Genomic DNA, 6,748 nt, shown 5'->3' with positions numbered 1-6,748 from the left:
ATATCGTATCGACATAAGAATGGAAATTACCACTGTTCATTGACAGTACGTCGTTGATATATCTAAATGTAGAGTTGAAGGACACAGCAAGTCTTTTCTTCTTTACACGCATAAGATTTTGCACAAATTCTGCTTCAGATCTGATACAAACACAGATTTGTATTCTGCTTAATTTATCGGTACGAAATGGCAATAATAGATTTGGAAAAAAATCTATTTAATGATCACCTTTAATTTCGCAAGAATTTATTTTGACACTTATACAAAATGATTTATCGCTTTCCCATGTTATCCTCAGATATAAACTCAATTAGGAAGCTTGTGTTTTTCATATTCTGCGCATCTTTGCATATTAATTATTCATACACTTCCGGTAAAGACCGGAAGAATATTATTCATCGGGTCTAAGGCTTTCTAAGCCGACTATTAACAAGGAATACGTTACAATATCGCAGTTATAAATTCGTTTTATGATTGATGCAGTAAGAAGTTAATGAGCTGAGTTAGAAGTGAAGCGTTATTGTGACCGCCATCATGAGGCACGCGATCATCGTCTCACAAGCGTTTTATATTCTCGCCAAGTATCCATTATGAAAGTCATCAAATGTTTTAATATGTGATGCATCGTACAAGTTTACGATTATTGACCAACATTACTTCTGAAATACATACTCTTGGGAAGCTGGAATATTATTCTTTCGTATGGGAAAAACACTGTCAGATATTATACACGAATGTATGGCGTTCCTAGTCTTCAATGTTTAAAGTTATACTGTTGCGAAGTATTATGTTATGTCTAAATACGTAAATGAAAATTATAAATCTGAAGTAAATGAAAATTTCAGTGACTGTTTTCAAAATGATTAAATTTGTAAACAGTATAATGATGTTTTAGCAAACAATTCCACCCATTGCAAATTTATTATTGATGTCAATGAAAATTTGTCAGTTGAAGGAAATATCAACCTGCATGTATTAGTATTATTTTTTTTAACTTTATTTATTTATTTAATTATTATAACTTTTTTTGAATGAAAAGACCAACATCAAAATATTAAGAATAAACAGTAATTTAATTTTGTCTTTTTTGAAGTGGGGCATACCATCAAAATGCTCTTTGATATATTGTCAATAAAGACAAAATAACGTTCAGTTTGAAAAATTCTTATACAAATGGCGGGATAAAACTAATGAAAGAAAGTTTAATTGATATGCCTGTGTTACTTGGAATTTTTTTTTATCATCATCGTTGCAAATTGCGAATGTTGGCTGTAAATTTATTTTCTGATTTCTTTTCCTCTATGAGGATGAATTTTTAAAAAGTATCTTTTAAATACTGCCTAGTTAAAAGATCTGTGTCATTATGTAAATTTTGAATTGATCAAGTGACAGTCAATAAAAAAAAAATTACAATATAACAACTATGTTTTTTTTTTGTACATAGGTTGTAAATTAAATTAAAAAAAGAAATCTCAATTTCATAATTAGTAGAGAACGTTATCAATTTGTTTTGCTCACTAAATAATACCAATACATGCACAATCGTAAGCCACAACTTCTGAAAAACTGTTATTAAGTGGTCAAAAAGAAGAGAATCTAAATGCAAGTTTGCAATCAAGGCAGACTCAGAAAGAAAGCAAATGGTGCTATGGTCGGCAATGGCTATCGTCTGCAATCGATGTTTCGTGTTAATGACCAAAGGAGATGGAATTAGCTGAGGCTCTGATAATGGTCAGCCGAAGACAGTGTGTCATTCTGTCTAAGTGTGTTTGTTCCGATAACAAAATGGTAATCAAGATGTCACTTTTTCTTTGCATTACTTTGGTAAGTGGCCGTAATGAGTTTTGGGTGATTAATGGAAAATATTTCCTTGCTAACTTATCACTTATTTGTGATTATTTTTACGTATAAAAGAAATAAAGATGTCAATGGCATATCATTTCCGGGTAATTGGTTAGACCAACTACAAACAATTTTTTCTTGGTATTTTTTTTGTACTTTTAGAAATTGTGTAGCCTGGATTGAAGAAAGATTTTCTTTCGCATAATTGTTTCAATTCCTAAAATTGATCACACGACTTAAACCTGTAAAAAGAAAATGTTACCAAGTAAAATGATTTAGTATTTGCAAAAGTTGATTGCTGAACGTCCCTTTCGAGAATTTTCACTAATATTAAGCAAACACTACTTGCCGAAGGAGGGCTGCAAATTAATACTTAAAGATAAATAATACTAACTTTTTCAGAAATCAGAAATATTTCTCAAAGATTCACATTTAAATTGGTAACATGAATAATGTTTACCAAGTATATTAGGAGAATTTCGTAAGATTTTGTCATAAGGTTAAAAAATTTCTGCAAATTTTTGTATGGAATTATACAGAAAGCAAAACAAAGTCTCATATGTAAGCACCAAGGAAAACCTACGATATATTTATATTTCAGGGATCGATTTATTATTTATGTCATTTCAAATCAAAATCAGTCAAAATATATATCAATCCATGCATCAAATTTTTGTTTGTGTCATCTACTTGTACCCTAGGCCTAAAACTGGTCATTTTGGCTCGCGCCAGCATCCCCTCAGATACAGGACCTCGGTCTATACGGTCTCAACGATCTGCAATGGTATGTAAACCATCGACGAAGACATCATCTCCGCAACTGCACAACACTGGCAACAATATTAAAGAATGAAAAATCACTTTAATGAAGAGCGTAAGAACAAGAAAGAAACTATAAGATTAAATATGATAAAAAACAAGGTTTATTCAGTTTTAAATATGAGCTGTTGTGAGATTATTAATTTAACAACAAACAGAAAATCTTACTGTTTAATAATTAATAATTCTACAATTACTAGAGCAGATCTCCAAAAGGACATACTGAAAACATTTTTCTCATAAGCAATTCTTTTGTCTCCTAATCACCCACACACTAGTGAAGTTTCTTTTTTTCTTTGACAGTTTTATCATTACGATTGTTTTTGATGAGAACTGGTAAAAATGACTATAGAGAACACTTTCTATCATAAAATTTTCTTGGATATATACGTATAATTAGCAATTAAAAATGATATACACTGTAGAAATGTATGAGAATGAAATATATATATATATATATATATATATATATATATATATATATATATATATATATATATATATATATATATATATATATATATATATATATAATATATAATTATTCGAATTGGAACATTTCAAACAAGTGTACTGAAACGTTTTGAAAAGATAAATAGACTTTCCCATTTCTAATCGTTTGTTTTTGATCTCAGGCTGAGAGAAGGTGTAATAGGTAAAATTAAAGAAAAAAATGATTGCAAACTGAAAGCTTTGAATTTCAAAGTGTGTTACATAATACAAAATTTCATCTAACTATTTTTTACACAAACTAAAGAATCTTAATCGGTGGTAACAATACCTTGTTCTTTACGCAAAATCTTGTACAACACCATTGTTAATTTACATGAAAAATCTGTTTTAAATAGAATACCTCAAATTGAAAATACGCTGAAGAGTAATTTTGTGAATCACATCAATATCACCATTTCTCAAACATGTTTCTGAGCGTTTAATTATAATTATTATAATTACTTTTAAGAAATGGAAAGATAAACACTCAAAACATAAATATATATTTCTGTTATCAAAATTAAATTATTTCAAATTAGAGGGTAAATTCTAATCAAAGAAAGATAACTCTATCATCACTGGAAAATAATTTTTAATTTAAACAAAAAAAATACAACATATTTAGATTAACAAAAAAAATCTATAAAGCATTATTGTTTTTAAAAAGGCAATATGCCAATATGGACGGATGACAAAAAACTAATAAATAAACATAAATGATGAATAAATACGCAAATTCTATAACAAATATCTTTTTTAAAAAATAAAAATATTATGCATACATTCCGTCGTTTTTTCTCTCAAAATTTTATCATTCACCATTTGATTTTATTTCATTCATTTTTAATTGATCTTAAATAAATACAACAAAAATAAGTAACAGAATAAAAAAAAAAAAACAACGTGTCAATCATTCATTACATTCATTACTAAGTGGCTTTTTAGAATTAGGAATCAAGCAATCTTTTGGTTTAAACACTAAAATTTGATAAATCTGAGAATGAAATTTATGGAGATAACGAACATTATTCAAGCTCAAAAGTCCAATAAACTGTACAAAATAGGAGCAAAGCAAACACAGATCCTCCAAAAATATATTTTCGATTTTTTCATTTTACAAAGACCATTTTCCGTAAAGCTCATAAAATCATATTCAGCTTTTTTCTGTTTTAAAACAAATTTAAATGAACGTTTTGAAAAATAATTAACACAATCAAGTACAACTTAAACAAAAGCTTTAAAAAATATGCAAAACAAAATTAAACAGGACAAAATGATTATACAATAAATTCACATTAATACACCTTTTCATCATTGATTTTCATCAACGATACTTTTCTGCTTAACATAACATGAAGTGCAATATTAGTCCCAACTGATTCATTAATACATTCTATTGAATTATTGAAGATGAAAATATGTCTGCAAAAAGATTGTTATTAGTCTTTCTAGAACAGGAACATAGATTGTGTTATTCAGATGTGTTCAAAGAGGGATTACTCTATCACAGAGACGTGAAAAAAAATCATATGTATTGCAGGTCAACTAAATGTTCAACAGAGCCCTAAAAATTAACTGTCGTGATTGAGAAACTTAAGACATTACGTCACCACACGTTAATAGTGGTGTAATTGAAATGTGGACACTAAAACAGTAAAATTTCAGAACTTTGCAAACATCATTAGAATCTTGAGTTTTTATGCGCTTTATAAGACATTTCCTCATAAACTTATGAGCACACTTTTATTCATATGTCAAATCCATACCGGTATACCGGTATACCCCGGTAAACTAGAAATAAAAGATACAACAGAGGCTGATAATTCTTTTTTTTTTCAAATTTCGATATTTTGATAGAAAAAGACGTAAATGGTACATATAACATAACATTAAGACTTTATGATGAACGTATTGACCAACTTTTCTATCTTCAACTTTTCTTATTTAAGTCCTTAATAAATCTTTATCACCTATATATGGAGCTTATATTTTGTCAATTAATTTGATACGCAATAGCATGCGCCACTTACGATCAATTTCAAAACGAGGCAAGCTTTGATATAAAGTTCATTAAACAAGGATATCAATAGCTGCCCTAGAAGTCATCATTTTGGAAGTTCTATGGTCGATACAATGACAGTATCAGCAAATACAAACTACCCTTAAGTCAAATGCTGAAGGACATTTTTCATAGTTATTGTTAAACCCTTTTAAATTAAAAAATCACTAGTAGCGTAGGAGAAAATGCCTATCAAATGCGCTATGGCTCTTTCTGGGTACTGTTGCGGGCTGGGGTGAGGTGCGGGGGGGGGGGGTGCAGAGATTCAAAATTAAAAAATACTTGATACACAACATATGAAGAGGGTCAAGTGATGCAGTGCTGGATCCAACTGTAGACACATGTATACTTTTTTTCTTCTATTTTTGAGTATATGGACGAGAACTTATAAAAACTTTCCCCCTCAGGCTTAATCCTTTTCATACAGGCGTAAGATAAATAATTATAAACAATTTTTCGCAAAAGGCTCCATGTCGGTTATAATAGAAAATAATTTACAGTTATTTCAAAAAGAATCATTAATTTTATAAAATTGTACAATCAGCTTAAGTTTTTAGTCTGAGTCGTAAGTTCTTTTGTAAAACAATCCCCTGATGTATATGTTTTCCACATTGTGTGAGCTGCTTTAGTCTTGAACTGAACATTACAATCATGTATTTTGTTTCTGCAGTAAATGTAAATAGAGAGCGAATTCAATATTAGGTTATATTTTACACTATCCACAAACTAGAGGTACTGTGAGCAATGGGCTCACTAAATGATACCCCCCGCCTCCCATATGTGTATAAATGGCAGTGTCCATGTTTTGCTATGGGAAACCCAAAATATGTATCGGTTCAAAAAGTAAAATAGGAGGTGCACAATGGCAATATGTAATAAAGATTCTGTGAAAGTTTCATCAAATTTCATTCAGTGGTATAAGAGGAGTTGCGGATAAGAGATGGGTACCCCAAAGCGTAACAGACGGACGGACGGACGGACGGAATTAACGATTACTATATACCCTCCCGCTTTTCAAGCGGGGGGTATAATAAAGGACCAAAATATGATTATAAAACAAAAGGTATATGTAAAGACTACAGGAAACCAGAGAATTACATGTACCCTTTATCGATCTTTCATGTAGTATTAAACTCCACACTTGGGATAAGGAATTTGTTTAAATCATATAAGGCGGTTTTTTTTTATATCAGTTAAGACTAATATCATAAAACTAAGATCTTTCTTTTATATACAGAAAGAACCGCTGTACTTAATTTCCGACATTTCGTTATTTTATTTCCGACAATTACTCTTTTTTTCCCGACATTTATTTTTCTTTTTATTTCCGGAATTTTTGCTAGGTACCTCTCCGGCAATTTAATGTTTAGCAGGTACATGTACGTAGAAAAGGAATTTTGAAAAAAATTATTATACACAACATTTTTAATATAAAAATTTTGTATATATACATCTGTACATGAAGCACTAAGTCCAGTTAACATAATTTTTTTCATTCATTTTGTTCACTAAATTAAATATCAAATACTGCGCCGA

Source organism: Saccostrea cucullata, unplaced genomic scaffold (assembly GCF_032062105.1).
Source record: "Saccostrea cucullata isolate Sc308-1 unplaced genomic scaffold, CSIRO_AGI_Scuc_v1 ctg26, whole genome shotgun sequence".
Taxonomy (NCBI): Eukaryota; Metazoa; Mollusca; class Bivalvia; order Ostreida; family Ostreidae; genus Saccostrea; species Saccostrea cuccullata.
Note: the sequence above shows the minus strand (reverse complement) of the source record.